The 21,838-nt window shown below is 45.2% G+C and overlaps 1 long non-coding RNA gene across 2 annotated transcripts in view; it reads right to left on the bottom strand.

The window, feature by feature from the left end:
• The window catches only part of LOC137421495 (uncharacterized), a 266,707-nt gene that overhangs the window by 240,581 nt on the left and 4,288 nt on the right, over nucleotides 1-21,838 (bottom strand). Inside the window, exon 2 of one of the 2 annotated variants that reach the window (XR_013624628.1) lies at nucleotides 19,322-19,754. This is a non-coding gene — a long non-coding RNA (uncharacterized LOC137421495). Of the gene's footprint in view, nucleotides 1-18,604; nucleotides 19,755-21,838 lie in introns of those variants that run through there. The other variant, XR_013624630.1, reaches the window with a different exon arrangement.

Here is a 21,838-nt window from a genome sequence, read left to right on the forward strand (position 1 = left end):
ATGCAACCTCGTCCAGGGGTTTTGGTCCAGCCTGCAAGGAGTCCAGGGGCTTGTTTCAGGGCTGGGTCGCCAAAAATGGGATGCTGTGCCCATCTGGATGTAAAATTATCCATCAAGGACGGGGAATGATGTGCAGTGTGATTGGGTAAGAGGTAAAGGCCATAAAACACCAACCCCATGAGGAACGAAATAAATGGAGACGTCGACAATGGGGTCAGAAGTGGTGGTTGGGATCACATGATGGTTGGGATTGAAGAACAACCTACTGGGATTTCATGATGGGCAACAGTGTACGAGTGAGTAATTGTGATCTGTTTAAGTGTAAGAGGCGGTGGAGAAGAAAGGGGTGATGAAAAGTTATTTGTTTTAGTGTGAAGTAGGTTGGTTGCTTATTTGTCACAGTAAGATGAGAGTTGTGTTTTAAGCTTGGTCTTTGAATGAATTGTTGCTTGGAATGTGTTGATTGGAAAAGTGATTTCTGATCGCTGATCCGATCTGGTTTTGAATTGTTTGATTTAATTTTGAGTTGATTGGAGGTAATAAGGATTTGTGTCGATTTCTTGATTTGAGTTGATCTGGAAACAAAGACAGATGGGATTAATGTGTATATCAGGAACATTTTGGAAAAGAAATATGGATATATGACATTACTAAAATATAACCAAGCAATTGAGAGTTCTTGGGTTAATGGGATATAAATAAATGCATCTACAAGTTGATGGTTTATAAAAAAATTTAGTTCTGGATGATACTTAAACGATGAACAATGTTGGCAATATACAAAGAATGTGACTTGTTTTTTGGGGGGGAAACATGTGGTTTAAAAATGGTTGGCTAAGTTTTAAAGATGGAGATGTTTCGCAGAACTCTTATGATTATTTATATGAGTGGTGGACTATTCCATGGCGAAGCATTTTTCAGTTTATTGAAAGTTGGATTTTGTAAAATAATGGTTTAATATAACCACAGTAGAAAATAATATACAGATTTGGGACATTTGTAAACTTTCGAATAATGAGAAGATTCATAAAATTCATTTTATTTATTTCATGGAAAATATTTGGGTTGCAAGTGGAGAAGCATGGTATGGTATAAAAATAAAGAGGGAGTATCCAGGAAAAGGATGTTCAAGTGAACTTTGTGCTGTGAAAAGAATGTCGAGTTAATGGAAGTGTTTTGTTCGATTAAATTTGTTCAATTTGTGTTCAAATGACCATCGATGTTGGGGGCAAAGTTATGGGTGGATTTGGTGAGTGGTTTTGGGCAAACGAAGATTAATTTAGATTTATCATAGTTAAGTTCGAGGAAGTTGATTTGAAGCCAGAATTTTATTTGGATGCCAGAAAAGAGAAAGGAGATGCTGTTGTCTACTCTGAATGACAGGTGGTGGTATCCAGGGCGCTGAGGAGTTTGTTCACGTTGTAAAGTTTGTTTATTTATTTGTTTATTTAGTTTGGATTTTGAGGAGGATGGTGTGATTGATGATGTCAAAGGAGGTGTTGAGGTGAGGAGGATGAAAATGTCGAGGTTGCCGGCATCAGAGGAGAGAAAAGGTCGCTGGTGATTTTGAGGAGAGCAGTTTCAGTACTGTGGCTGGAGCAGAATCCGGATTGGGATGTTTCATACAGGTTATTGGCAGAGTGGTGATGTTTGAGTTGAGTGGCCACAGCACGTTCCAAAACTTTTGACAGAAAGGGTAGGTTGGAGATGGGTCTGAAGTTATTTAGGGTGTCAGGGTTTAGTCCAGGGTTTTTCCAGAATGGGGGTGAAGTTTCACGAGTTTTTGGGGAAATCGGTATGTGAAGCTGGATTAAGTTGGAACTGCTTGATGAGCCATGGAGATGGATTGGGTTTTGTTGTTGGTTGTCTGGGAGTTCGGTTGTTGCATTGCCAAAGGTTTCTGTGTGGTGGACACACTCGTTGGCTGTTGTCTTGTGTGACGTGGATGGAGATGTATGTGGCTGTGTGTGGCTGCCTGGAGTCGGGAAGGCGGCTACAGTGGTTGATATTGGTTGTGGATTGTCCGGGGTGCTTCGATTTGCATAGGGGGTGAAGATTGGGATATTACATTATTTTAAGTAAGTATTGGCATGAGTAATTACATAAGTAATTATGAGTTATTATGAGTATTAGTTATGAGTAAGTGATTATTACCTTCGCAAAAGCGGAAGGTTATGTTTTGATCGCTGTGTATTTATTTGTATGTCTGTATGTGTGTGTGTGTGTATGTGTATGTTATTCACATAACTCAAAAGGTATTCAACCGATTCGCATGAAATTTGGTGGGATGATAGGTTATTATCCGGGAACCATTTGATTAGATTTTGGAATCAATCGGGTCAAAGGTCAAGGTCAAGGTCATGAAAAGGTCATGGATGTGATTACAATATCAAACTTTTGGCGGGATAGAATGGTTTAATTTGAAACAAATCTTCCCGCATGACAACGTAGGTGTGGCTTTGCTACACAGATCTTGTAGTCTTTTATTTTGGCAACAAAAGTAGCTGCGGCGAAGGTATGCGCTCTACCGAGTGCCCGTTCTAGTTTTAGTAAAGTTACATGTTTCGCTGTGTTGTGGATCTGGGGACAAGCTAGTTTGATGGGTACCCTGGGGTCTTCGGCGTGTCTATGTGTTTGGCTGTCTGTTACACCGGACTCTTGAATGGGTTTTCATGAGACGAATTTCAGACATAATAATAATAATAATAATAATTCATTTATTTTGTATAGCGCTTTTCCAGAAGCCCAAAGGCGCTTTGACAGAGTGGAAAACATAATGCATAACAATACATGAAAACAACAATTGCAAAAAGACAAGAATCAAGAAAACAAACAGCAGCGATATACGGCATATATATAAGACAAGAATCAAAAAGACAAGACAAGAATCAATAGGGAAATATTTAAAGCAAAAGGAGGGAGAAGGAGAAGAGATAGTCAGGGGTTAAATGCTGTGGGTTGAATGTTGAATGCAGCGTTGAACAGGTGGGTCTTTAGTGATGTTTTGAATGTGGTGAGTGAGGAGGAGTCTCTGATGGTGTGAGGTAGTGAGTTCCAGAGGGTGGGAGCAGCGATGGAGAAGGCCCTGTCCCCCCAGGATCTGAATTTGGTCCGGATGGAGGGGGTCAGGAGGTTGGTACCAGCAGAGCGGAGGTTGCGGGTGGGAGTGTGTCTGGAGAGGAGGTCAGCCAGGTAGGATGGGGCCAGGTTATGGAGGGCTTTGTATGTCAAGAGGAGGATTTTGTACTGGATTCTCTGGGGGATGGGGAGCCAGTGAAGCTTGTAAAGGACGGGGGTGATGTGGTCACGGGTCCGGGAATGGGTGAGTAGACGGGCAGCGGAGTTCTGAATGTATTGGAGTTTATTGGTGATTTTTTAGGGTGAACCATAGAGGAGGCTATTGCAGTAGTCCAGACGGGAGGTGATGAAGGCGTGGATGAGGGTTTCTGCAGCCGTGGAGGAGAGGGATGAGCGGAGACGGGCAATGTTTTTCAGGTGAAAGAAGGCTGACTTTGTGATCTGTTTAGTGTATTTGTCGAAGGAAAGGGTTTGGTCAAAGATGACGCCAAGATTCCGGATGTGAGGGGAGGTGGATACTGGGATACCGTCGATGTTGAGGGCAAAGTTATGGGTGGATTTTGTGAGCGTTTTTGGGCCAATGATGATTATTTCAGATTTATCACAGTTAAGCTTGAGGAAGTTGATTTGAAGCCAGGATTTTATTTCAGTGATGCAGTTTGTCAGGATAGAGTGGGTGTCGGTGGAGACGGACTTGGTGGAGATGAAAAGCTGGATGTCATCGGCGAAGCAGTGGAATTGGAGACCATGACGGCGGATTAAGTGACCGAGCGGGGACAGGTAAAGGATGAAGAGGAGGGGGCCAAGAACTGAACCTTGGGGGACACCTTGGGGGAGGGGAGCAGTGGGGGATTTGCAGTTATTGATGGAGATGAACTGGCATCTGTCAGAGAGGTATGATTTAATCCAAGAGAGGGCAGTGCCGGTGACGTTAAAGGTGGATTCAAGTCGGGTGAGGAGGATAGTGTGATCGATGGTGTCAAAGGCAGCGCTGAGGTCGAGGAGGACGAGAATGTTGAGGTTGCCAGCGTCAGAGGAGAGGAGAAGGTCGTTGGTGATTTTGAGGAGAGCAGTTTCAGTACTGTGGTTGGAGCGGAATCCGGATTGGAATGTTTCATACAAGTTATTGGCAGAGAGATGATGTTTGAGTTGAGTGGCTACAGCGCGTTCCAAAACTTTTGACAGAAAGGGTAGGTTGGAGATGGGTCTGAAGTTGTTTAGGGTGTCAGGGTTTAGACCAGGTTTTTTTAGAATGGGGGTAACAGCAGCAATTTTGAGGGAAGGTGGGACGATGCCTGTAGACAGGGAGGAGTTTATTGTTGCAATGATAAGTGGAGAGAGAGCAGGGAGGGAGGCTTTGACAAAGCTGGAGGGGATGGGGTCAAGAGTGCAGGTGGCAGTTTTCATTCCTATGAGGAGTTCAGAGAGGTCAGTAGGAGAGATTGGGGAGAACCGAGACAGGGGATGGCAGGACAAGGGGGGGCAGGTGGTTGGAGGGGGAGCGGGTGCGGCGGTGGTCAAGCTGTTGTAGATGTTGTCAATTTTGCGTTGGAAGAAAGAGAGGAAGGAGATGCAGTTGTCTACTGTGAATGACTGGGTGGTGGTGTTCAGGGGGCGGAGGAGTTTGTTTATTGTCGAGAAGAGTGCTTTTGGGTTTCCGGAGCCAGAGTGGATAATTTGAGAGTAGTAGGCAGAGCGGGCGCAGGAGAGGGCATCTTTGTAGTGTTGTATGTGGTCCTTGTAGGCTTGGGAGTGAACTGTGAGACCCGTTTTATTGCGGAGTCTTTCAAGTTGGCGAGCACGAGTTTTCATCAGGTGGAGTTCAGGGGTAAACCAGGGAGCAGAATGGGTGAAAGAAACTGTTTTGGTTTTTACAGGCGCAAGCTGGTCAAGGCAGGAGGAGAGAGTGTGGTTGTAGTAGTCAGTGAGGTCGGAAGGGGTGTGGAGGTCAATGAAGGGAGAAGTGGACATTTTTTCAGAGAGGGTGGATGAGAATGAGGTAGGTGAAAGAGCGTTTAGCTTACGGAAGTTGATTGTGCGATAATGCCTTGGTGTTGGGGCGGGGATGTTGATGGTCAGAGTGATGGCTAAGTGGTCAGAGAGGGTGAGGTCGGAGCCATAGAGATGGTGCAAATTTAATCCAGTGGAGCAGACAAGGTCCAAAATGTGACCACGGATATGGGTAGGAAAGTCGACATGTTGAGTGAGGTTAAAGCAGGTGAGTAAATCAGTGAAGTCAGTGGTTATTGTGGAGTCAGTGGAGTCCATGTGGATATTGAAATCACCAAGGAGGAGGATTGAGGGGGAGAGGGAACATAGCTGGGTCAGAAAGTAGGAGAAGTCAGACAGGAATGATGGGTGTGGTTTGGGAGGGCGGTAGACGACAGCCATGACTGACTGCGTGTGACCAGAGAGTTTTAAAGCCAGGTGTTCAAATGATGGAGCAGATGAGATGGAGATGAGGTTGGTCTTGATGTCTTGACGGTGGATAACGGCAATTCCACCACAGTGAGACAGTGAGAATATAACAGACATAACAGTGAGAATCTATTTTGAGCGAATCACAGTGGGTGAGGAAAACATTGTGTGTGACCAGACACCAGAACTGACCAGAATTGAAATTGGAAGTAGACCAGGTTATTTCTATTATTTGTTTATTCGTGAAAATAAATAAATAATAGGGGGAGGTTAATGGAGGTTTGTTTGTGTTAATGGAGGTTAATGGTGGTTTGTTTGTGTTAATTCTAGTTGAAACTCTAGCTGAAGTAATTTTCGTTTATTTTTATTATTTTATTGATTTTTATGATTTTGATTGATTTTTTGATTTGATTTGAGATTTGAGATGATTGATTTTTATTAATTTTATAATTTTATTTTTATTGATGTTGGAAACAGGTAATGGGATGCTGAGAGAAGGATTGAATTTAATTTGAATTGGACTGGATTAAATGGGATTGAATTTAAAAATTGAATATTGGATAAAATTGGATCCACTTGAAAAAAGTGGATTAGGAAATTGGGAAAAGGTGTTTGGTTTCTTCTTCCCAGGAGCGGGCACAGTCATGGATAGTTTCCGGATAGATAAATTGGCTTTGGCCCTAGAAAAGGTGGCAAACGACACCGCTACGGCTCATGACATACTATTGGATACGGTGATTCACATGCGTACAATGGTGATGCAGAATCGGGTGGCTTTGGACATGCTCTTGGCAGAGAAAGGAGGGGTATGCGGAATTATAGAGGGAAAATGTTGCACTTACATACCCGATCCATCTGAAGGAGTGTCAGCCGCAATAGTGAGACTAAGGGAAACTAGCCACGCCCTGACAATCGATCGGATCGCGCGCGAGAACTCTTATAAATTTAGCTGGCTCACTGACTGGTTCCAGGGATGGACGGGCACCATAGTGAAGTGGTTATTGACCGCACTGGCTGTGATAATCGGGGTAGTAATTTGGGGGGCACTAATGAAATCTCTAGTCCTCCTCTGTATGAGAAAGTATTTTACAGGATGGAAAGTGAAGAAGCCGCCGACAACGACTATGGCTCTGACCACAGAGGCCGTCGACCTGAACGGGTCCTTCAACAAGGCAGTTGCGACCAGCGCTCCAGAAAATTGTATTGAATTTTGTGACGACTGTGATACTTGTGCGGATCCCATGTGGGAACTGGCTGCTGCCTGTAACGGTGTCTGTGATGACTGTGATACTTGTGCTATAAACCCCTTGCGTGTACTGGCTAACGCTGCTTATGTATTACAAGCTGACAGCTGCACGCCCCCTTCCGACCCAACTATGGATCTGATTGCGGCGCTGGGTCTGGCGGTCGAGGGACCCGACGTGGATATCCTAGACCCGCAAGCTGACCAGGCGCCCAAGGGAGACTTTGACATAAAGGAAGTCCCTCTCTTTTCTCCAAATGTTTTAAGTTCAAATGCTTCAAGTGAATCGGATTTTTACGCTCTGTACCCTGATCAGGAAATTGAGACACAAGATACTGACGACATTTTGTATTCCCCAGAACAGCAGCACGTGAGGGACCTCATGGGCATGACCGTTGATTAACTTCGAAGATCTGCAAGGACTGAGTCTGCAAAGGGAGGGGGGAGCAAGTTCCGCAGGGGAGGTGGTGGCCCTCTGGCGGAGCAGAACCTCATCTGGACCAGACACCTTCGTTGTGGATCCGAAACGTTAATGGACTTTCATGTTCTGAGCCCTCAGGTTCAAAGCACGCACCGCACGACACGCTCGCCAAATGCACGGGCGAGGCGCTTTGGGCGCACGATATGCCCTTGGGAGATACCCGCATTACACAATTATTTTTTCAATACCCGCATTACACAATTATTTTTCAATAAAGCCCGATGTGGCACGTTGTCTCTTAAGATACTTTGTCTCGACGAGACAAGAGGAAGGAATGTCAAGTCGTAGATTCGTTATTTCTTAGAATTCGGTATAAAACGTCGGTCGAATAATATGTTTTGATCTAAAATGTTGCTTAATGTTTTACATAAGTAAATAAAGGGGTTTTCGCTTTGCTGGGGATAAATGGGAAAGTACTCGATGCATTTCGTGCTGGACGGATGGCTCGTCCTCCATGTGCCCTCTCGATGCAAGATAAAGCCCGGTCATAAATTCTCTGATTCGGTCCGCAGATGGCGCCTCGAGCCGCGGGCTGGCGGACGTTTATACGCGCGTGGAATGTGTAGTTTCAAGTAGAATGCTCGAATTGCAGATATAAACTTAAAAAACATTAATTATATTCCATATAATCATAGCGGCGCCTGAATTACAATAAACATGCTTCAGTTTGTGTTTAAAATGAGGAAAGGCTCGCTTCGGTCGTGCTGGACAATTGTATACGTGTGCTTTTTCGAGGCTAGATAAGGCCGGTCGTAAAATCACGCTCACATGCGCGTGATTTTGTGTAACGCTAGTAGAATGATTAGATTGCAGACATAAACCTATCGTTAAAACCATATATATTTTGTATTACTCTGTATAAACATGCTTTGAATTACTCATGTGAACAAACCCATATATTTTATGGTCTTATCTGGCTGGCCAAGCATGGTCTTATCTGGCCAAGCATGCACTCTTCTCTCTGTGAGTTACATTTTTCGTCACCTCGGAGCTTTTGAAACTATATCTGGTCCGAATGATAAGGAAGGGCTGACTCCCCCGAATGACAGAGCGGATGACGGTGGGGGCTAGGATGACGGTGAGGGACTCTCGCCAGTCGCTTTGTTCTCTCGGAGATTTTCTGATAATCGTATTCCTATATAAGTGAATGAGAATCAATGCGTTTCCAGGAAGGCTAGACGTGGCATGAAGCTGGTTCTTGCTGTAGATGTCTGGCTTCTTCCGGATCTGTATAAGTTGGTTTTAAATAAAAGCTGCGTCATTTCAGGCTATTTGTGGACTTCTTTTCCAAACGAAGAGCTGCTTCTTCACATATATACATATATATATATATATATACATATATATATACACATATATATACATATATATACATATATATACATATATATACATATATAAACATATATATATACACATATATACATATATATATACACATATACACATATATATACATATATATACATATATATACATATATATATACACATATATAATAATAATAATAATAATTCATTTATTTTGTATAGCGCTTTTCCAGAAGCCCAAAGGCGCTTTGACAGAGTGGAAAACATAATGCATAACAATACATGAAAACAACAATTGCAAAAAGACAAGAATCAATAGGGAAATATTTAAAAGCAAAAGGAGGGAGAAGGAGAAGAGATAGTCAGGGGTTAAATTGCTGTGGGTTGAATGTTGAATGCAGCGTTGAACAGGTGGGTCTTTAGTGATGTTTTGAATGTGGTGAGTGAGGAGGAGTCTCTGATGGTGTGAGGTAGTGAGTTCCAGAGGGTGGGAGCAGCGATGGAGAAGGCCCTGTCCCCCCAGGATCTGAATTTGGTCCGGATGGAGGGGGGTCAGGAGGTTGGTACCAGCAGAGCGGAGGTTGCGGGTGGGAGTGTGTCTGGACAGGAGGTCAGCCAGGTAGGATGGGGCCAGGTTATGGAGGGCTTTGTATGTCAAGAGGAGGATTTTGTACTGGATTCTCTGGGGGATGGGGAGCCAGTGAAGCTTGTAAAGGACGGGGGTGATGTGGTCACGGGTCCGGGAATGAGTGAGTAGACGGGCAGCGGAGTTCTGAATGTATTGGGAGTTTATTGGTGATTTTTGAGGGTGAACCATAGAGGAGGCTATTGCAGTAGTCCAGACGGGAGGTGATGAAGGCGTGGATGAGGGTTTCTGCAGCCGTGGAGGAGAGGGATGAGCGGAGACGGGCAATGTTTTTCAGGTGAAAGAAGGCTGACTTTGTGATCTGTTTTAGTGTATTTGTCGAAGGAAAGGGTTTGGTCAAAGATGACGCCAAGATTCCGGATGTGAGGGGAGGTGGATACTGGGATACCGTCGATGTTGAGGGCAAAGTTATGGGTGGATTTTGTGAGCGTTTTTGGGCCAATGATGATTATTTCAGATTTATCACAGTTAAGCTTGAGGAAGTTGATTTGAAGCCAGGATTTTATTTCAGTGATGCAGTTTGTCAGGATAGAGTGGGTGTCGGTGGAGACGGACTTGGTGGAGATGAAAAGCTGGATGTCATCGGCGAAGCAGTGGAATTGGAGACCATGACGGCGGATTAAGTGACCGAGCGGGGACAGGTAAAGGATGAAGAGGAGGGGGCCAAGAACTGAACCTTGGGGGACACCTTGGGGGAGGGGAGCAGTGGGGGATTTGCAGTTTATTGATGGAGATGAACTGGCATCTGTCAGAGAGGTATGATTTAATCCAAGAGAGGGCAGTGCCGGTGACGTTAAAGGTGGATTCAAGTCGGGTGAGGAGGATAGTGTGATCGATGGTGTCAAAGGCAGCGCTGAGGTCGAGGAGGACGAGAATGTTGAGGTTGCCAGCGTCAGAGGAGAGGAGAAGGTCGTTGGTGATTTTGAGGAGAGCAGTTTCAGTACTGTGGTTGGAGCGGAATCCGGATTGGAATGTTTCATACAGGTTATTGGCAGAGAGATGATGTTTGAGTTGAGTGGCTACAGCGCGTTCCAAAACTTTTGACAGAAAGGGTAGGTTGGAGATGGGTCTGAAGTTGTTTAGGGTGTCAGGGTTTAGACCAGGTTTTTTTAGAATGGGGGTAACAGCAGCAATTTTGAGGGAAGGTGGGACGATGCCTGTAGACAGGGAGGAGTTTATTGTTGCAATGATAAGTGGAGAGAGAGCAGGGAGGGAGGCTTTGACAAAGCTGGAGGGGATGGGGTCAAGAGTGCAGGTGGCAGTTTTCATTCCTATGAGGAGTTCAGAGAGGTCAGTAGGAGAGATTGGGGAGAACCGAGACAGGGGATGGCAGGACAAGGGGGGGCAGGTGGTTGGAGGGGGAGCGGGTGCGGCGGTGGTCAAGCTGTTGTAGATGTTGTCAATTTTGCGTTGGAAGAAAGAGAGGAAGGAGATGCAGTTGTCTACTGTGAATGACTGGGTGGTGGTGTTCAGGGGGCGGAGGAGTTTGTTTATTGTCGAGAAGAGTGCTTTTGGGTTTCCGGAGCCAGAGTGGATAATTTCAGAGTAGTAGGCAGAGCGGGCGCGGGAGAGGGCATCTTTGTAGTGTTGTATGTGGTCCTTGTAGGCTTGGGAGTGAACTGTGAGACCCGTTTTATTGCGGAGTCTTTCAAGTTGGCGAGCACGAGTTTTCATCAGGTGGAGTTCAGGGGTAAACCAGGGAGCAGAATGGGTGAAAGAAACTGTTTTGGTTTTTACAGGCGCAAGCTGGTCAAGGCAGGAGGAGAGAGTGTGGTTGTAGTAGTCAGTGAGGTCGGAAGGGGTGTGGAGGTCAATGAAGGGAGAAGTGGACATTTTTTCAGAGAGGGTGGATGAGAATAAGGTAGGTGAAAGAGCGTTTAGCTTACGGAAGTTGATTGTGCGATAATGCCTTGGTGTTGGGGCGGGGATGTTGATGGTCAGAGTGATGGCTAAGTGGTCAGAGAGGGTGAGGTCGGAGCCATAGAGATGGTGCAAATTTAATCCAGTGGAGCAGACAAGGTCCAAAATGTGACCACGGATATGGGTAGGAAAGTCGACATGTTGAGTGAGGTTAAAGCAGGTGAGTAAATCAGTGAAGTCAGTGGTTATTGTGGAGTCAGTGGAGTCCATGTGGATATTGAAATCACCAAGGAGGAGGATTGAGGGGGAGAGGGAACATAGCTGGGTCAGAAAGTAGGAGAAGTCAGACAGGAATGATGGGTGTGGTTTGGGAGGGCGGTAGACGACAGCCATGACTGACTGCGTGTGACCAGAGAGTTTTAAAGCCAGGTGTTCAAATGATGGAGCAGATGAGATGGAGATGAGGTTGGTCTTGATGTCTTGACGGTGGATAACGGCAATTCCACCACCTCGGCCCTCCGAGCGTGGTTTATTGACGTAGGAATATCCATTGGGTGTGGTGAGGTTGAGTGTGTAGTAGTCCAGAGGTTGTTGCCAGGTTTCGGTGAGACAGAGAAAGTCCAGTTTGTTATCCAGGATGTATTCGTTCAGGATGAGGCATTTATTGTTGAGGGACCGGGTGTTGAACAGGGTGAGCTTGATGTTGTTTTGAACAGCAGGGATGAATTCAGGTGATTTAGCCAGGGTTCGTAGGCAGGAGGTGCGATCGTGTGGGTTGCTGTGACCAGGTGCGCTGGGACGAAGAGTGAGAGTGCGCTGAGCCGACCAGAGGACGGGGATGGAGTGACCTGATTGCAAATAAACAAACTTGCGACCGGAGCCACGGTGAATGTACCTGGGTCGTCGGAGGAGTCCATTTGATTTGATGGCAGAGATGCATGATGGGGTGGAGCGGGTATTGAGCAGAAGAAGCCTTGCGGCGGAGTACTTCAGAGCCATGCCAGGCAGGAGCGAAGGGACGAGTACGAGGCCAAGGTCGAGGAGGCAAAGCGGCAAACGCAGCGGCAAACGCAGCGGCAAACGCAGCGGCAAACGACTGCAGCCGCTAATCAAGACCACAGCGGCAAACAAGGCCACAAGGCCACCAAGCCACCGGCAAACAAGGCCACGGCCACAAACAACGGGAGCGGGCCTTTCGATTCCGTATTCCGTACCATCAAAAGCAGATTCCGTTATCCAGCCGGAGAACACGCGGCACGTGCGGGTGTGAAAAGGCAGGACAGGTGTGAGATGTCAGGTCAGAAAAGTAGAAGCAGACCCTGTACATCCATCCAGTCGGAGAAGCGGCGAATATGCAACGCCAGCGTACTCTCGCAACCGAACCCGGAAGTCGATATATACATATATATATACACATATATATATATATATATATATATATATATATATATATATATATATATATATATATATATATATATATATATATATACATATATATACATATATATACATATATAATTATATACATATACATACATATACATACATATATATACATATACATATATATATATACATATACATACATATACATATATACACATATACACATATACATATATACACATATACATATATACATATATATATATATATATATATATATATATATATATATATATATATATATATATATATATATATATATATATACATATATATACACAAACAGATCACAAAGACAGCCTTCTTTCACCTGAAAAACATCGCCCGTCTCCGTCCATCCCTCTCCTCCGTGGCTGCAGAAACCCTCATCCACGCCTTCATCACTTCCCGTCTGGACTACTGCAATAGCCTCCTTTATGGTTCACCCTCAACAATCACCAATAAACTCCAATGCATTCAGAACTCCGCTGCCCGTCTACTCACCCATTCCCGGACCCGTGACCACATCACCCCCGTCCTTTACAAGCTTCACTGGCTCCCCATCTCCCAGAGAATCCAGTACAAAATCCTCCTCTTGACCTACAAAGCCCTCCATAACCTGGCCCCATCCTACCTGGCTGACCTCCTCTCCAGACACACTCCCACCCGCAACCTCCGCTCTGCTGGTACCAACCTCCTGACCCCCCCCCCCCCCCCATCCGGACCAAATTTAGATCCTGGGGGGACAGGGCCTTCTCCATCGCTGCTCCCACCCTCTGGAACTCGCTACCTCACACCATCAGAGACTCCTCCTCACTCACCACATTCAAAACATCACTCAAGACCCACCTGTTCAACACTGCATTCAACATTTAACCCACAGCATCTAACCCCTGACTATCTCCTCTCCTTCTCCCTCCTTTGTGCTTTGAATATTTCCCTATTGATTCTTCTTTTTTTGCAATTGTTTTTATGTTTTGCTATGCATTATGTTTTGCACTCTGTCAAAGCGTCTTTGGGCTTCCTGAAAAGCGCTATATAAAATAAATGCATTATTATTATTATTATTATATATATATATATATATACACATATATATATATATATATTATATATATATATATATATATATATATATATATATATATATATATATATATATATATATATACACATATATATATATATATACACACATATATATATATATATATATATATATATATATATATATATACACATATATACATATATACACATATACATAATACATATACATAATACATATATACATAATACATACATATATAATATATACATAATACATACATATATAATATATATATATCTATATATATATTGTTACAGACGCGGTTTTAGATGTTATATTGACCGAGCGGTGGTGTATTAACCGCGTCCGAACAGTTACTCCCCGATTAGAACCCGATTCCACCCGACGTTGACCAGATCGCCCCACAGATATTCAATCGGGAAACCTCTAAAGCGACCGAAAGAGAAGGAAAAGAGAAGAAGAGGACAGAGTACGGAGGAAGAACAGATTTTTTATACACACACAAGCAATGGATGGAAGAAGCAGTCACACAGCGAATCGTTAACTTACACTATTCAATTTACTTAATCCCAAGACAACGAGGACAGACGACGTTCACACTTACACAGGGGATATTGCAGGCAGGTAGGGCTTGAGGTGGATTGCTGGGGAGGGAGGCAAGGTCGGAGGCAGCAGCTCTCAATTCCTCGCGGTTCTGGCGGGAAAACCCTCCGTCGCGTATCCGCTGCTGTAGACGTCACGCGCTGGCTCGGCACACCTGCTCCTCTCCTTCTGGTGGAGCCGTCTCCCTCCTTTCAGCGCGTCTCTCCAAAGCTGGTTCCCTTTCCGAGTACCTCTCCTCTTTGGCTTGGAGCATTTCGCCTCTTCGCTCATCTCCCAGGTCATCTGGTAAAGCAGTCCCTTACAGTCGCTTTTATAACTCGGGGCGGAATCAAGCCGCCGGCTGCGAGGGCACGCCTCCCGGGTCGCTCACCGCGGTGCTGATTGGACATGCGACCCTCTGGCTCACTCCTCCCCTCTATGACGAGGTGGAGACACGCCTTTCTTCTCCGAGATTAGCACATGGGCAATGGCGGCTTGCGGGATTGAACACAACTCGCACCCTTTTGAAAGGAACTTTGGAGAGCGGAGATGATTTGGGAAATTGGAAGGGCCTACGCTTATTTTGTTTGATACAATGCAAAGTCAATCTAGTGGGAAACACATATTTAACCTACATAGAATAAGGAAATACACTATTTAAAAAGATATATCGTGGCCTGCGTGTAAGTTTCATGGAATTAACTAGGACGGCTGCGACCATTATTTACATTACCAGGGTGTTACCATACTTTTGTAACGTTCACATTGTAATGTTTTCACATTCGTTACACTTCCTCCAAAATTGTTACACTTCTCAAAAACCGTTACACTTCTCAAAAAACCGTTACACTTCTCAAAAGCGTTACACTGTATATATATATATATATATATGTATATATATATATATATATATATATATATATATATATATATATATATATATATATATATATATATATATATACACAGTGAAACCTTGACTTACGAGTGCACCAAATTACGAGTTTTCCGAGATACGAGCCGTCGCTCGGGCGGTTTATTGCTTTGAGATGCGAGCCGAGATCTGAGTTACGAGCTTACGCCACCCGCCACCAGGTGGGTTCCGGTCACGTGGTTATCTTGCCGTGCAAGCATCTCTGCCGTATATCGCTGCTGCTTTGTTTTCGCATTTTGGTTATTTTGGAAAATTTCTTAGTTTTAACCATGGGTCCTAAGAAATTGAGTGCCAAGGGCAGTACTGAGAAGAAGAAGAGGATGATGTGCTTGGATATAAAACACGCAATCGTCGAAAAACATGAGCGAGGTGTGCGTGTTGTCGACTTGGTGAGGCAGTACGATCGTAGTACTTCTACGATATGTACGATTTTGAAGCAGAAGGAGTCGATAAAGGCTATAACGCCAGCCAAGGGCGTTACGATTATTTCAAAGCTCCGGACCTCTATCCATGAAGAGATGGAGAAGTTGTTGTTTGTGTGGTTGACAGAGAAGCAGCTCGCAGGAGATACCGTGACCGAGAGCATCATGTGTGAGAAGGCCCGAGACATTTACGGGGATTTGGTGCAGCAGACGGCGGGAACATCAACGGACAAGGCATCGGAAGTCATTCAAAGCCAGTCGGGGATGGTTTGATAATTTTAAGAAGAGGACCGGCATTCACTCCGTCGTCAGGCATGGTGAGGCAGCAAGCTCGGACGTGAAGGCAGCTGAAGATTTTATTATAACTTTTGCCGAACTGATAGAAGCCGAACGATACATCCCCCAGCAAATCTTCAACTGTGACGAGACAGGGCTCTTCTGGAAAAAGATGCCGAGGAGGATGTATATAACGGCAGAGGAGAAGAGCATGCCAGGCCACAACTTGTTCAGAGTGTCGGCGATAGCTCGCCTTCTCTTTGTGGACAACACGGTGAGATCCTTAACATCCAACAACTAATGGGACGCAAACGGGGTGCCCAGTTTAGCGGTACACACATTGATGAATCACCCTGCCTGTGATTCACCCATGACAGGTTATAGCTGGGTCGGGATTCAAACCCAGGCTGGACAGTTAGAGTCAAGTGTGCGTACCTCCAGTCCAGGCCATCCTGCCAACTTGTATGCTGCATACAGGTGAAATATAAAGCGCGAGATATTTTTATATATACTGTATATTAAAAAAAAAATTGGTGTGGTTTTTGGGGGGCTGGAACGGATTAATAGCATTTCAATGCATTTTAATGGGGAAATTTAATTTGAGAAACGAGCAAATTGAGTTACGAGCTCGGTCACAGAATGAATTAAACTCGTAAGTCAAGGTTTCACTGTATATATATATATATATATATATATATATATATATATATATATATATATATATATATATATATATATATACTAGCTGAGGTACCCGGCTTCGCCCGGGTTGAATAAGAATAATACAAATATATGATGAAAAGAACATGCATATTTTAGAGCAATATCACAGTACATTTCCTACATGACGTTTTGTCAATTTTCAATTTCTCAAAACCTCTTGGTATACAACATTTCTGCTTTTCTTTCTTCGTGCCAAGACATAAAGATTGCTTGGTTTTCCAACCCTCGAGCAGCCCACGTACAGCTGGCCATGGGAAGTACCCGGAATTGCTGGGCAGGGGAAGGGAGGGGAGGGGGGAGAGGAGGGGAACGGGGGGGGGGGGGGAGGTGAAGGGGGATGGGGAGGGGGAGGGGAGGAGGGGAGGTGAGGGGGAGTGGAGGGGGGAACGGCTAGCTTGGCAAGCGATAGCAGGCTTTTTACTTTTATTTTTACCTCAATGAGGGCTATATATATAGTCCGTGCTTGGAGACTTCAAGTTCAACATAAAGTTTTTTTATGAAAAATAATGCAGATGTACAACAATCCACCAATGCAAGTTCAGAAATGAATGCAGATCCTTTACTTTGCGATACAAACGCAATTCCCGCCATTTCCACTCACGATCGAGGCCTCCACAGTGCCCGCGCCTCTTCTTCCTCCTACAACCTCATCTCACTTCTTTCACTCAAAATGCACGAAATTCTGCCGCATGAAATTATGTAGAGGCCTCGTCGGGGGGATATAAGGTAGATAAGGAAGGCGTTGTAACAGAAGAATCAAAATAAAAGTGGAAGAACATAAGGAAATGGGAGCGATTCTGGACCCACAGCCAAACCCGACAAACCATTGCAATACACCCCGAACGTCTCGCGCCGCCACAAACTACACCATGCAATTGCAGCTGGCGCGGTTTTTTTAAACCATTGATATTAAAATAAAACGTAGCCTAAAACCACCGGGATTTTATGCTGATTCCGAATCTGTCTAAAACTTTTCTCCGATGTGTAGTTCTTGAGTTATAAGCGGACATCCAGACACACACACACACACACACACACACACACACACACACACACACACACACACACACACACACACACACACACACACACACACACACACACACACACACACACACCTCCTTTATATATATATATATATATATTTTTTTTTTTTTTTTTTTTTTTTTGAAGTTCGTTTTTTTGGATTTTCAAAAAAATAACAATAATATCGCTATATAGTGCATAAGCCTTTTTGATTAATGACAGTTATAATTATATACAAATACATTCACATAAATAAATACAAAACAATTCGCCAACATTTGAACACAAATAAATCAAACAACTCCAGAATTGTACGAAGTTGGTAGTAAGGCTTCTTCTTCTTCCTGAGCGTCATCATAACACAGAAACGTGATGAAATGCATATTCACCAGCATATATTCAACAAAAAGGTAAAATTATGATTTGACATTTGCGATGAATAATGATTTGGATGTAATTGCTTTTCCATTATATTTGCCCTCATTTCAAAGATGTTAATGTTTCTTTTTCGCTTGAACAACGTCGGGTCCTCCAGCTATAAATGCTTTTTTACTGTAATCGGAGTACAAATAGAAATACAACTTTGTCTGGGGGGTAACATAGCCGATGTGGCCGCGGCTGAAAGCGGGGGTGTGGGGGACCAGAAAAGGGGCATAAATTCTCCATGTAAATGTGTACCATGTAGCGCGACCTGGTGATGGTGGCAGAGGGTATTACAATTTCCTTTTTACTCGAGAAACACTGAGGTTAAAGCACTCCTTGCACAGATACATTTTTTCTCATTCTCATCCTGCCCCCCCCCCCCCTACCCCGTCCCCACAGAAGAGGTATATGTAGTACATCTTTCCCCTCCCCCTTCCACTCTCCGCACTCCCTTCCTCCCTTCCTCACCCCTCCGTCCTCCCCCCCCCCCCCCTCCACCAAAACTTGACCCAATTTGATCCCCCACTTCCACTCACCTTTAACCTCCCGGTAGTTCCACTTTGGGGGGCTGGGTTGGGTCAAGCCTGGACCAACTTTAACCCCCGGTAGACCTTTGAGACCTCGATCTTTTTAATGCCGTGAACAACCCATTGTGCTACAGTACGGTGAAAGGAACATCCCATCCACATCTTTCGTATTTATTTTATATTTTCCCAACTCGTATTTCCTCACAATAACCATCGTATTTATTTCTTGCACCATCAATCAAATCACAGTAAATTAACATCGAATTTATACCAGATGATATTTGAATAACATCACTGTAAAACGTCCCGTTCAATTCAATCTTTTTTGAGGAGAAACCCAATAACTCTCGAAATTCATTATCAATCATGAAATCAACTTTATAATTATTTTTAAGTCTAATAGTTGATTTTGAAGGATATTTTTGAACATCCATAACAATATTTTTTGGTCCATCACCTTGTTCTCTCATGAGGCGAGCAATTTCAGAAGATATTTATTTTAGGGGATCAAACCTGGACCCAATTTGATCCCACACTTACCCTTACCGTTGACCCCCCGGTAGTCCACTTTGGGGGGCTGGATTGGGTCAAAACTGGACCGACTTTAACCCCCGGTAGACCTTTGAGACCTCGATTTTTTTTTAATGCCGTGAACAAACTTAAGTTCCATCACACAAAATATAATTTTAGCCAAGTTTGGTCACAATCCCATCAAAATTGACTTTGTACCATACATCAAAAATCCATTCATATTAGACATAACAAAACTGCAGTCTCTCTCAAAAGAGATTATAAAAGTTTAAAGAATTTTTAAAAAGCAATGGTAGAAGATCAAGATATTTGTTGACATGTAAAAAAAAAAAGTCACATACCAGACGTGGGTCTTAATCCATCATCCTGAGAGTGGAGGCTGCAGACATCACTGAACCCGATTCCAGAGACTCCAGGAAAATTTACCAGCTTTACCTTTTGGAATCTAACAAAGTTTTGGCAGAAACTGGAAAGTTCCCGAATAACATTATCCAAGTTGACGAAAATACTTCCCAACAGAGAAGAACCTGCAATCTGGACATCTTGCGGCTTTAAAAAAGAATTCATAAATTTACAGAAGTCAGCATACATTGCAAATTGAAATTTCTCTTTGGAGAGAGTGAGGAGCTCCTCCCGCAATGAATCCGACTCCGTACAAGCTCGAATAACCTTCTCATCCTCAATTCCAAGCTTGTCGATCACTGCTTGGGCTGTTTCTGCTCTCAGACCTTGTGATTGGAGCCATTTCAAGAAGCTCTCCATTTCACTGATGACCTGCCAAGCATACAATGCTCATGTTAATCACAGAAAAGTTATACATGATATTTTCCTTACTCTGTTTGGAAATTTTGTGATTTATTTCCATGGACAATCCAATCAATTATTATCCAATAAATACAGGCTTTTGTATCCAGTTTGTTCACCAACTGTGTCCCCTGTTGTAAGTTTTATTACCAATCAGGATCTAATGAATGCGAGTTTTTATTTACAGAGACAAAAATAAACCCAGAGTAAACTGGAGGAGACCATTCCGCCATTTATGCTGAGCCACTTCAACAGCAAACCAATTTCATCCACCAAAACGATGCAATTTCATTTGGATAATACAAATGGGGAAATGCATCTATCTATAATTCCACTAATCTCTGTCTGTGTGTGTGTGTGTGTGTATGCGACCGCTGTTTCTCGACAACTACCGGTCCGATATACTTGAAACTTGCCAGGTATATTGCTGGGGACCCGAGGATGTGCCTTTTCAAGGTTTCATATTAATCGGACAAGTAGTTACCGAGCTATGTCCAAAAAACGATTCAACCAATCAGAGAGCAGCGAGTTATCACGTGTGCCGAACGTGGCGAACAGACTCTGCCTCGGACGGCACATTTGAGAGCGTATTCATTTATTTCACGTTGGCAAACTATGTTGCCGCTATGTTGGCGTTAAACTATGTTTTAAAACTAATTAAAACCATTTCATGTAAATAGAGGGGGGGGGGGGGGGATTGTCACTGTACTCGCAAGCAGTTCGCCGTTCGCTTTGGCGTTGCGAATGGACCAAAACATTTCATGGACCAAACCATTTCATGTAAAGCGTTCGCCGTTCGCTTTGGAGTTGCGAATGGACCAAAACATTTCATGGACCAAACCATTTCATGTAAATAGAGGGGGGGGGATTGTCACCGTACTCGCACCCACGTACCCACGTACCCACGTACGGGCATTGCACCCACGTACGGGCATGCCCTAGTTTATTTTAATTATCATACTAAAATACGCAATTTGGGGTCCGTCTGTATGGGGACGACTCTCCCCTTTGTGCGCGTGTGTGGCCCACTCTCCCCCGTGTGAGCCCCTCTCCGCCGCGTGCGCATGTGTGGCCCACTCTCCCTCGTGTGCGAGTGCATGCCCCACTCTCCCCCGTGTGCGCGTGCGTGGCCCACTCTCCCCCGTGTGCGTGTGCGTGGCCCACTCTCCCCCGTGTGCGCGTGCGTGGCCCACTCTCCCCCGTGTGCGCGTGCGTGGCCCACTCTCCCCCGTGTGCGCGTGCGTGGCCCACTCTCCCCCGTGTGCGCGTGCGTGGCCCACTCTCCCCCGTGCGCGCGTGCGTGGCCCACTCTCCCCCGTGCGCGCGTGCGTGGCCCACTCTCCCCCGTGCGGGCGTGCGTGGCCCACTCTCCCCCATGTGCGCGTGTGTGGCCCACTCTCCCCCGTGTGCGGCCCACTCTCTCACGTGTGCGCGTGTGTGGCCCACTCTCCCACGTGTGGCCCACTCTCCCATGTGTGCGCGTGTGTGGTCCACTCTCCCACGTGTGCGTGGCCCACTCTCCCCCATGTGCGCATGTGTGGCCCACTCTCCCACGTGTGTGGCCCACTCTCCCATGTGTGCGCGTATGTGGCCCACTCTCCCACGTGTGCGCGGCCCACTCCGCCATGTGCGCCCCACTCTCCCCTGTGTGCGGCCCACTCTCCCCCATGTGCGCGTGTGGCCCAATCTCCCACGTGTGCGCGTGTGTGGCCCACTCTACCCATGTGGCCCACTATCCCCCGTGTGCATGTGTGGCCCACTCTCCCCCGTGTGCATGTGTGGCCCACTCTCCCCTGTGTGCATGTGTGGCCCACTCACCCCCGTGTGTGGCCCACTCTCCCCCGTGTGTGGCCCACTCTCCCCCGTGTGTGACCCACTCTCCCCCTGTGTGTGACCCACTCTCCCCCGTGTGTGACCCACTCTCCCCCGTGTGCGTGCCCCACTCTCCCCCGTGTGCGTGCCCCACTCTCCCCCGTGTGCGTGTGCGTGCCCCACTCTCCCCCGTGTGCGTGCCCCACTCTCCCCCGTGTGCGTGTGCGTGCCCCACTCTCCCC

The sequence above is a fragment of the Myxine glutinosa genome, chromosome 1, assembly GCF_964187855.1.
Source record: "Myxine glutinosa chromosome 1, kmMyxGlut1.1, whole genome shotgun sequence".
Classification (NCBI taxonomy): Eukaryota; Metazoa; Chordata; class Myxini; order Myxiniformes; family Myxinidae; genus Myxine; species Myxine glutinosa.